Genomic DNA, 12,697 nt, shown 5'->3' on the forward strand with positions numbered 1-12,697 from the left:
TGCTATTATATATGAAATATAGTTGAATCAATGATAATTCCATGCCCACATATCATAGGATAAGTTACATGACCCTTCATATGGCTTAGGAATCATAGAAAACATGATTTTTGCAAAAACCAAAGGATACAATCGACTACACAAAGACCACAATCGATTGCATCAATGTCTGAAAACTCTCTGCTTCTATTTTTGAAAGAATAGTCGATTGCTATAATAGTGCAATCGATTGCACTGCTCCTAAATTCTGATTTTCAGATTTTTTTTGTAAAGGTGCACTCGATTGTAAGACAATGACAATCGATTGTCGCTGTAAGTTTTGTCAAAAATACCTGCTGAAACATGTTTCTATCCATTCCTAACCATACCAAATTTCATCTAATAGAAACCATCCATAAGGAACAAGATTTCTATGATATAACACACCAATATTCATCATTCTAACAACATCAACATTCACTCATGTAGAAACACAACAATCATGGTAATTTCTCATGAATAATGGAAGAATGTAAAAAAATATATCAAGAATCACTCATTTATTATATATTTCCTCAAAACCCTAATTTCATAGAGTTTCTAACTAGAACCCACCTTGCTAATCGGATGAAGAAGTTGTTGTTACAAGATGTAGAGATGACATGTTGATGGTGATGATCTTGTTCTTCTTGTCCTTCCAAGTTCTTCCCTTTTTCAAGTTTTCCTTATTCTTCTTCTTATTTTCCATAAGGTTTTCTCTTCTTTCTATTTATGCTTCCTTCTTCTGATAAGTTGGAAATGAATGATACATAGAAATATCACATAGCAAGGCATTTCAACATGTGGTGGTGGATTGGCCAAAGAGTAGTAAACATGTGGACACAAATGGTTACTAGAATTTGTATGGACAAGAAGCAAATGACAAAAGTAGTAACAAATATATTAAGTGGTACAATACTTATTATTTGTTCTACTAGAGCAACTGACTCATTATTAATGTTATCAAAATGTCCCAAATAATATTAATTAAGTCAATCTGAGTTCACTAGTTACTCTATTTATCCCAACTGATAACTTTTAGAGCACATAGAAACTCAGTTGATCTCAACTGATATGAATTTTGAGTATTTAAGAAAACATATGGTATTACATCCTCTCACCTTAAATAAAAATTCATCCTCGAATTTAAATATGACCTGGAAAAGATGAGGATAAGCTTCTCGTATCTCGGACTCAAGCTCCCAAGTAGCATCTTCGGGATGTGATTCATCCCACTGAACCTTAACAAGAGGAATCGCCTTATTTCTCAACACCTTAGTTTCTCTTCCCATAATACGACTTGGTTGAGGTGTAAAGGTTAGGTCTGCTTAGACTTTCACTGAATTCGGAAGAATAGGCTAAAGAGAGTCAGGAATGAATTTCCGGAGTTGGGTTACGTGAAAAACATCATGCATCTCAGATAGAGAAGTTGGTAAGGCTAATTTGTAAGCTATTTCACCAATCCTCTCTATAATCTGATATGGTCCCACATATCTTAGACTTAACTTACGTGACTTAAACGGTCCTTTCAGTCTCAATCTTGGAGTAACCTTCAAAAATACATGATCACCTTCCTCAAATTCTAATGGCCTTCTTCTGTTATCTGCATAACTTTTTTGACGATCTTGTGCTTTCTTTACCTTATCACGAATCATTCTTATCTTTTCGGTAGTCTCCTGAACAATTTCCAGTCCTAAAATCCTTTCTTCACCAACTTTCGTCCAACACAAAGGTGTTCTGCATTTCCTCCCATACAAAGCTTCATAAGGATTCATTTTGATACTTACATGGTAACTATTGTTATATGCAAATGCAATCAATGGTAAGAGCTCTTTCCAATTTCCTCCACTTTCAAGCATATTGGCTCTTAACATAACCTACAGTGTATGTATCGTCCTCTCAGTCTGACCATCTGTCTGAGGATGATTAGACGTACTTAAATACAACTTAGATCCCATGGCCTGCTGAAATGCTCTTCCAAAATCTTGAAGTAAACTTTGGATCTCTATCATATATAATACTATTGGGGACACCATGCAGTCTCACAATTTCTAAAATAAACAACCGTGCAAGATGACTTGCCTTGTAAGTAGTTTTCACAGCTAGGAAATATGTTGACTTAGTCAACCGATCTACAATTACCCATATAGAATCATAGCCACCTTGTGTGTGAGGTAACCCAACTGCAAATTCCATTGACATACTGTCTCATTTCCATAATGGATCTTTAAGGGTTGCAACAAACTGCCTGGCTTTTGATGTTCAACATTGACATGTTGGCATACCACACATTCAAACACATTATCTGCAATATCCTTTTTCATTCCAGGCCACCAATAGTCCTTCTATAGGTCTTTATACATATTTGATGAACCTAGATTCATGGTATACACATCTTTATGAGCCTCTTCTAAAACTTTTCTTTTCAACTCTGCATCATTCGAAACACAAATCCTTTGGTTAAAAGAACAACGCCATCTATAGTTAAAGTGAAACTTGGTTGATTTAACATCTCTTTCAACTTCTCATCTATCATTTCCCCATGTTGGATTTCTCCTCTTAGATTGGAAGTAACATTTAAATCTCCCATTATCACACCATTTTGAGTCCAAGTAAACTGAAGGTTAAGATCTCGAAACTTTTCTAACAATGCATACTCTAATATCATCAACTCAGCTTTGTGTATGTTTTTTCGACTTAATACATTTGCAACCTTATTCGTTTTACCTGGATGGTACTTTAGCTCAAAGTCAAAATCTTTCAAGTATTCCATCTATCTCCTATGACGCATATTCATCTCCTTCTGATCAAACAAGTATTTCAAACTCTTGTGGTCACTAAACATTTCAAAACATACTCCACACATGTAGCAACGCCACACCTTTAAGGTGAAAATAATAGTTGCTAATTCAAGATCATGAATTGGATAATTCTCTTCATAAGTCTTCAACTGACGAGAGGTACATGCTACAACCTGACCACCCTGCAGTAGCACTCCTCATAATGCTTTCTTAGAGGCGTCACAAAATACTTCATACGACTTACTAGGATCAGGAATAATTAAAACGGGAGAAGTTGTCAACCTTTCCTTCAAACTCATAAAACTCTATTCATACTTTGAGTTCCAACTAAAAGAAATCTCCTTCCGTGTAAGTATAGTCATTGGTAAAGCCAACTGAGAAAACCCTCTGATGAATCTTCGATAGTAACCTACCAAATCTAAGAAACTTATTACTTCGTAAGCATTCTTCGATCTTTCCCAATTAATAACTGCTTCAACTTTAGATGGATCCACTGCTACTCCTCCTTGTGATATGACATGACCAAGAAACTTAACTTCGGTCATCCAAATTCACACTTACTTAACTTGGCAAAAAGTTTCTTCTCTTGTAGGACTGATAGAATAATTCTTAGATGTTCTTCGTCCTCTTGTGGAGTACGAGAATAAATAAAAATGTCGTCAATAATGATTACCACAAACTGGTCCAAGTAAGATTGGAATATCTGATTCATATCATCCATGAAAATAGTCGGAGCATTAGTTACACCAAATGGCATTACAAGGAACTCATAATGATCATATCTGGTTCTAAATGCGATCTTTGGTATATCAGAACTTTTAACCCGGATTTGATGATAGGCCAATCGCAAATCAATCTTCGAGAACACACAGGCTCCTTTTAATTGATCCAACCAATTGTCTATCCTAGGTAGGGGATACTTGTTTTTAATGGTGACTTTATTCAACTGGAGATAATCAATACATAAACGCATACCACCATCCTTCTTATTTACTAGTAACACTTGAGCTCCCCATGGTGAAACACTAGGTCAAATGAAATGCTTGGTCAATAACTCATCCAATTGATTCTTCAACTCTCTCCGCTCGAGTGGTGCCATACGATATGGAGAAATGGATATTGGGGCCGTTCCATTTACCAGATCAATAGAGAACTCAACTTCCCTTTCGAGAGGGAGAAAAGTGACACCCTCGAGGAAAACTTCTAGAAATTCACTCCCTATAGGAATTTTCACAACCTTCAGATCGTCACTTGATTCCTTGGTGAGAACCAAGAGAACATATTTTCTCGAATAAGAAATTAACCATGCCAATCGTATCTTCCAAAATAGTAGTTAATACACCCTTTTGAGAAGCTTCACTAGATGGAATTATGATTAATTTATCTTCACATCCAATAAACACTGATTTGATAGAAAGTCAACCCATCCCCAAGACTACATCAACCTTCTTAAGTGGCAACAAAGATCAATCTGGAAAACTCTATTATTCACTGATTGTAAACAATTTTCACAAATCAATGGTGTCTCTACAACATCATCCATGTCGGTAGTTACCACCATAGGAGGAGACAAAGGAATTGCTCACAAACCACGATGCTTCATACATTAAATCAACGCAAAAGAGTGTGTTTCTCCATAATCAAACAATGCAAAATAAGGATGACCTTTTACGTGACACATATTGATAATCAAAGCATTGTCACCCTTAGACTTCTTTGCATCCAAAGTATAAACCCGACTGGTACTCTTTCCCTGCATTAGAGTCTTATTTTGAGGATAATCCCTAGACATATGGTCTCCCCTTTGACAATTAAAACACCTAATTACACCACTAGTACACCTTCCAAAGTGGAACTTCTTACACACTTGACACTGGGGAGACTGGGTAGGTTTTGCATGATACGCTTGCTTTCTTTTGAAAGGTTGAGGTTTGGGCCTAAACTGATGACTTAGTCTTCTTTGGTTCTTCTGGCCAACTCCATACTGGCTCTTTTTCTCTTGAACCTTCTTCAAACTATTATCAGTCACATAACATTGCCTCTACAACTCTGCATAGGTAATGGACTCTCTTTCTATGTCGGGTATCCGGCTATAAGCTCTCAAAGGATTCAATCCACCATAAAATTTAGAAGGATTCATATAAAATAAATCCTGGGAATTACCACATATAGCTTCTTGTGGAATCACTTGAGGTTGAAGACCACCATACCACTTTTGTATCATGAATTGATTATGTTGCTGCTGCATTTGCTGCACAAATTAAGGCCACTTAACACCACTATTGCCAACTGGTGGTTCTGAGTCTGAACTCTGAGTTCTTGGCCTACCCGGACCCTTGCATCTGGCGTCCATGATTTTGAATTTCATACAAATAGGATTAAGTTGATCAAGCTCAACACTATGAATATGACATCAAGAACGATGATGACAACATACATATGAGGTTGAAGTAAATACTCATAATATTTCATGGCTAGGTCGAGGATTTGACTTGCTCTGATACCAATTATAACACCCATATATAATACATGTCCATAATTACATATTATACATAGCTATAATGTTGGGATTGAAATATATAAGTACCTAGTGGCAACATTGTACATATTACATGCCCAAAATTAAATACAACATGGCACTATATATATACAAGGGTGCCCAAATTAAAACTAGGAACTATATCATTATAGAATGATCTCAAAATAGACATAAGCACAGCGGAAAACCATCCAAAATATCAAACAAGAAAGGACATGAATATATCTTGTCCTTACCCTTCACCTGCTCAAAACTACCTGAAAAATAACTAACAACATGGGGTGAGATAATAATCCTAGTGGGTTCCCTATCTTATGGGTCCACTCGACTTTACAAGGTTCTAATCCAAACCTAACTTAAGTCGCAAATGGGAAAAGACTTGAGTACACACAACTTATAATGTATGGAAATATGTCTCTTGAGTTCATTAACTCAAACAATCACTAATCAGGAACCATATCAAGGTATCTTTCCCCGGCAAGCCCTATGTTTAGGGTTATCGACACGGTTCACATATCTTTGTATCATAGGAATCTTTCCTCGATAAACCCTACATCTAGGGTTATTGACTCGGGTCACAAATTCCTATCACATTCTTTGACATACACATGGATTTCAGATTCTAAGGGATAACATCCACCTTAAGAATCATCGCTTCCTATGGGACTATAAACCCATTTTAAGTCTTTTACCCATATGGTATTTCCACCCACCATGAGATCCACCGCCTTTGGGAATCAAACCCAGGTCATTCAAGTATCGATGCGTACATCACAATTTTACTCTACATAAGCATCGCAAATTGGAATGACACAATCAAGGTTTTTTTTTCCGACTATGTGATTAGATAAAAGACAACATGATTGTATTCGACAATTAGAAGGTGATTACATTCACCATGACATTCACAACAACAACACATGTTCCATACAATGCCTAGAATTCCTAGTTAGACAACTAATTGTCCATGACACACACCTAGGTATCGATGTATACAAGCATTGTCATCAAAGTCATTCATCATACCCTAATTATATTTCTAATTCATTCAATTAGTCTTGCTTCTAAGGTTTCCTCACCAATCATTATGAATTTCCAATCATATTATCACATTCATGCATCAATTAAATCATAAAATATTCATCATGCTATCATATATAGAATATAGTTGAATCAATGATAATTCCATGCCCACATATCATAGGACATGTTACATGACCCTTAGGATGGTTTAGGAACCATATAAAACATGATTTTTGCAAAAACCAATGTCTGAAAACTCTCTGTTTCTGTTTTTAAAGAATAGTCAATTGTTATAACAATGCAATTGATTGCACTACTCCTGAATTAGGATTTTCAACTTTTTTTTTTTAAAGGTGCACTCGATTGTAAGACAGTGACAATCGATTGTCACTGTAAGTTTTGTCAAAATTACCTGCTGAAACATGTTTCTATCCATTCCTAACCATCCTTAAGTTCATCTAACAGCAACCATCCATAAGGAACAAGATTTCTATGATATAACACACCAATATTCATCATTCTAACAACATTAACATTCACTCATGTAGAAACACAATGATCATGGTAATTTCTCATGAATAATGGAAGAATGTAAAACAATATATCAAGAATCATCACATCTATTCTATATTTCCTCAAAACCCTAATTTCTAATAATCATAGAGTTTATAACTAGAACCCACCTTGCTAATGAGATGAATAAGTTGTTGTTACAAGATGTAGAGATGAAATGATGATGATGGTGATCTTGTTCTTCTTGTTCCTCCAAGTTCTTCCCTTTTTCAAGTTTTCCTTCTTCTTCTTCTTTTCCACAAGGTTTTCTCTTTTTTATCTCTATGCTTCCTTTATTTTGATAAGTTGGAAATGAATGATACATAGAAATACCATATAGCAAGGAATTTCAACATGTGGTGGTGAATTGGCCAAAGAGTAGTAAACATGTGGACACAAATGGTTACTAGAATTTGTGTGGTCAACAAGCAAATGGCAAAAGTAATAACAAATATATTAAGTGGTACAATACTTAATATTTATTCTACTAGAGCAACTGACTCATTATTAATGTTATCAAAATATCCCAATTAATAAAATGTCAGTTCCAAATAATATTAATTAAGTCAATTTGAGTTCACTAGTTACTCTATTTATCTCAATTGATAACTTTTAGAGCACATACAAACTCAGTTGATCTCAACTGATATGAATTTTGAGTATTTAATGAAGCACGGGGTATTATAATGTGAGAGAGAATACCTCTTTCATTTGGATATTTTTAATTTTTTTGATTTTTGAAAGCTACCATCCATTTAGCGTCACATGCTAGTATTTGTGTGGTCGTTGAATCTTTTACTCTCGGCAACCATTACATATATGAACGAAAATTTGGGTTCTAATTTAACACATGGCCAACACTACCCTTAATGAATGATATATTAGTGGGAAAAAAAGAATTTTAGAAAACTAAATCAAATAAAATTATACTATTCCAAATAATCAAAATTAATTTGAAACGAAAAAATAGAAAATTCTATTTAATTCCAACGATTATTTTGGATAAAAAAAACTGATAAAAATGAATAAAAATCGGACATAATAGTGCCCAAAAATATAAACTGAATGCAACAAAATGATCAACGCAAAATAAACTTCTCGAAAACATACAGGTTTTGATCAAGTTTTGAAATAAAAATCGATCGGTTCAAAAGGCTCAAGCTAATTGAAACGCCACCGAAAAAATAGTCGAAACATTAAGACGAGCACACCAGATTAAACTATGCGAAACATAGATTAAGAATACTGACATCAGCAAGTTTGATTTTGAAATTTTTTGCCCGCTAATTCGACGTACATCTGAAAATTTATTCAACCGGTCTGTCTGTAGATCTGGAAAGTTATTTCGAGTGACATTTCGAGCATTATACAAGATGAAATGCATGATGTGATGAATATAAAATGCAGATGTCTTGTAAATGCGCTGATTTGCTGATCGAATAATTGTGAATGGATAATCAGATGCAAATGAATCACTCTTGGACCATTTGCTTCTGATTCTAAAACACAATAAAAAAACCTACAAAGATTTAAATGAAGATAATAATTTTGACTGTCACCTTTTGAATCTGTGAAACAAAATGCAACTGAATGAATAATGCATTGAGATTGATAAATCAAGCCTTTCAACCTCTTAATCAACAGACGACTGAATGAATATTGTCAAGACCAGATGGAATACTAGAACTCCTAATTGTTCATCTAAACCCTGATAAATGCTTTTAACTGATGAAATGCTCGACAAAATGGAATGATTATGCTATGTTGATGCAAGTGAAAAACTCAGGGTAAAATTTAGGGTATGACAATCGTGTTTAGGCAAGTGGTCGTACTAGCTTGCTTAGGGAAATTGCAACCTAACTGGGAAGACCAATATCATGTATGAAATAAACTACCTCATAGGGCTTATAAACTCGAAGAGCTAGATGGAAAACTCATTCCAAGGACTTGGAACTTAGTTAGTTGAGATATTATTATAGTTAGTCATTTAGTGTTTCTTGTTTAATAAGATGAGAGGTTTTGGCCCACCGATGTATGAGCTCTCTAAATGTTTTGATTTTCCAATATAAGGGACAAGGTAGCATAATTTTCTCCACGTGGTTAAGCGTTTTTAATGAGGCGCTCTATCTTAAGAACTGTTTAAATGGTGAGGTTGGATGTATTGAACATGTTGGAACTTCAATGAAGTATCATTTCCTCCCACGAAACTATTGAATGGTGGAACTTCAATGAAGTATATATGTCACCCACGAGGCTATTTAATGATGAAAAATCATTGAAGTATCATTCCTGTCCACAAGACTATTGAATATTGGAACTTCTTTGAAGTATCCTTTCCACCCACGAGGCTATTGAATGTTTGAACTACAATGAAGAGTTATGGTGTTTTATTTTGAACTGCGTGCAGAGTTCAGTAATCATCTTGTTGTTCAAATTAGTACCATTGTCGGTGATAATCCTTTCAGGGATACCATACCGACAAATAAGACTATTCTTGATGAACCGTGCCACCACATTCTTGGTGACAGAAGCAAATGAGGCGGCCTCTACCCACTTTGTAAAGTAATCAATAGCGACAAGGATGAAGCGATGTCCATTAGAAGCAGTAGGTTTAATCTCCCCAATCATATCAATGCCCCACATTGCAAAGGGCCAAGGCGCGGTCAACACGTTCAATGGAGCAGGAGGTGCATGTACTTTATCCGCATATATCTGGCACTTGTGACAGGTTCTGGAGTGATGGTGGCAATCAGCTTCCATGGTAGACCAATAATACCCTGATCTCAGAATCTTCTTGGCCATCGTATGTCCACTAGAATGAGTCCCAAAAATACCGTCGTGCATATCTCCCATAATCTTTTCTGCTTCCTTTTTATCCACACAGCGAAGCAAAGTCGAATCGTGGTTACGTTTGTATAATACTCCATTACTCAGAAAGAACTTAGCGGAGAACTTCCTCAGGAATTTTTTGTCATTGATGGATGCCCCTTCAGGGTATTCCTGAGCTTCTAAATATCTTTTTACTTCGTGGAACCAAGGTTTTTCCCGTACTCCCTTAGTGTTAAGTTCATAACAGTATGCCGGTTCATCTAGTCGCTCAATGGTGATCCTGGGAGCTTCATTGTCCCATCTGACTCTGAACATAGATGACATGGTAGCTAATGCGTCTGCCAACTGATTCTCTTCTCGTGGGATATGTTCGAATGTAATCTCTTCAAAGTATGGGATTAATGTCATCACCCGTTCTCGGTAAGGGATGAGATTCGGATGCTTAGTGTCCCATTCTCCTTTGATCTGACTGATTACTAATGCTGAGTCTCCGTACACACTCAAAAACTTGACCCGCCGGTCTATAGCAGCCTTGAGTCCCAAAATACATGCTTCATACTCAGCCATATTATTGGTACAATGAAAACATAGTCTAGTAGTGAAAGGCGTATGGTAACCCTCAGGAGAAATGATTACCACACCAACACCATTGCCCAATGCATTAGAAGACCCATCGAAAACCATAGTCCATCGGGATCCTAGTTCGGGTCCTTCATCCGGTCCAGGTTCTTCATAATCAGTAACAAGCATGACATCCTCATCTAGGAACTCAAAATTCATAGATTGGTAATCATCCACCGCTTGATGAGCCAAATGATCAGCTAGCACGCTTCCTTTGATTGCTTTCTGAGTAGTATACTGGATGTCATACTCTGTTAAGATCATCTGCCATCTTGCTATTCTTCCGGAGAGAGCGGGTTTCTCAAATATGTATTTGATAGGATCCATCTTAGAAATCAATAAAGTGGTGTGATTCAACATATACTGTCTCAGTCGGCGAGCAGCCCAGGCCAAAGCACAACAAGTTTTCTCGAGCAGTGAGTATCTTGTTTCACAGTCGGTAAACTTTTTGCTAAGGTAGTATATGGCATGCTCTTTTCGACCAGACTCGTCATGTTGTCCCAACACGCACCCCATTGAATTTTCTAACACGGTTAAATACATGATTAGAGGTCTTCCTTCAACTGGTGGCATCAGAATTGGAGGTTCTTGAAGATACTTCTTGATTTTGTCAAAAGCTTCTTGACATTCCTCATTCCATATCATCTCTTGATTTTTCCTCAGTAGCTTGAAGAGGGGTTTGCAGGTGGCGGTCAAATGGGAGATAAATCGGGCAATGTAATTCAAGCGTCCCAAGAAACCTATGACCTCTTTATCTGTACGGGGAACTGGCATTTCTTGAATAGCCCTCACCTTAGCCGGGTCAACCTCAATCCCTTTACCACTGACAATAAAGCCCAAGAGTTTGCCGGATCTTACTCCAAAGGTGCATTTGTTCGGGTTCAACCTCAACTTGTATTTCTTCAACCTCTCGAACAGTTTGTATAAATGATCGAGATGTTCTCCCTCAGTATGAGATCTGGCTATCATGTCATCCACATACACTTCTATTTCATGATGGATCATATCATGGAACAAAACCACCATAGCACGCTGGTACGTTGCCCCTGCATTCTTTAAACCAAATGGCATTACTTTATAACAGAACGTGCCCCATTGCGTCACAAACGTAGTTTTCTCCATGTCTTCAGGTGCCATTTTAATCTGGTTATAACCCGAGAATCCATCCATGAAGGAGAATACTTTGTGTTGAGCGGTGTTATCTACCAGAACGTCGATGTGCGGGAGTGGAAAGTCATCTTTGGGACTTGCTTTATTCAAATATCTGTAGTCTACACACATTCGCACCTTGCCATCCTTCTTCGGCACTGGTACCACATTAGCAACCCATTGAGGATAAGAAGTAACAGCCAGAAAACCGGCATTGAATTGTTTCATAACCTCGGCTTTGATTTTCTCAGACATTTCAGGACGCATGCGGCGAACCTTTTGCTTGACAGGCCGACAATCTTCCTTCGTTGGCAAACGATGCACTACTATGTCAGTATCCAATCCGGGCATGTCTTCATAAGACCAAGCGAAAATCTCTACATAGTCATGTAACATCTGAATCAATCTTTCTTTGACACTGTTTTCCAAGCCTGCTCCTATTTTGACTTCTTTCTTGTCCACTTCAGTACCCAGGTTTACAATTTCGATTGACTCTTCATGCGGCTGTATAGTCCTTTCTTCTTGCAGTAACAGTCTGGCAAGTTCTCCAGGTACTTCACAATCTTCCTCACTTCCATCCTCGGCTTGGTAGATCGGATTTTCAGATTCATAATGAACAGTAGTAGAACTATTATCAACAGGATCCAGGGTGGGTATGGATCTGCAATTCGTTACGTGAGTGTGTGTAAGAAAACATAGCTTTTTTGGAAGATGACAGGAAAGATAAAGAGCGCAATATTTGAATGCAAAACGTCCATTAATTTATTGAATATGAATATGCTTATGAAATGACAAACCCTTAACAAATTAGCTATTGTGCCCCGGGCATAGACACAATGCTTTAAGAAGTTCAATTGTAAACATTAAAATTAAAAAATTTGCAACACTAAAACAGACAATAACAATTACTCCTGACTAAAGGAAATCGGGATAGTGTCTTCAGCCTTCCAATTATTGAGTCCGTCGCCAATTGTTGGGAAAATCCATCTATCCAGGTCGCAATCGCTATCAGCATCTTCTACAGCATTGATTTGATCTTTGACCCTCTTTTCAGAGTTAAATCCCAGACCAGATTTATCAGACTTGTAAGGTATGTTGATCAGTTGACCCCAACCAGTACGACCACCATTTTCGACCACAGCTTGAGCGTCTTTCAGAGAAATCA

The sequence above is a fragment of the Lathyrus oleraceus genome, chromosome 5 (genome assembly GCF_024323335.1).
Source record: "Lathyrus oleraceus cultivar Zhongwan6 chromosome 5, CAAS_Psat_ZW6_1.0, whole genome shotgun sequence".
Classification (NCBI taxonomy): domain Eukaryota; kingdom Viridiplantae; phylum Streptophyta; class Magnoliopsida; order Fabales; family Fabaceae; genus Lathyrus; species Lathyrus oleraceus.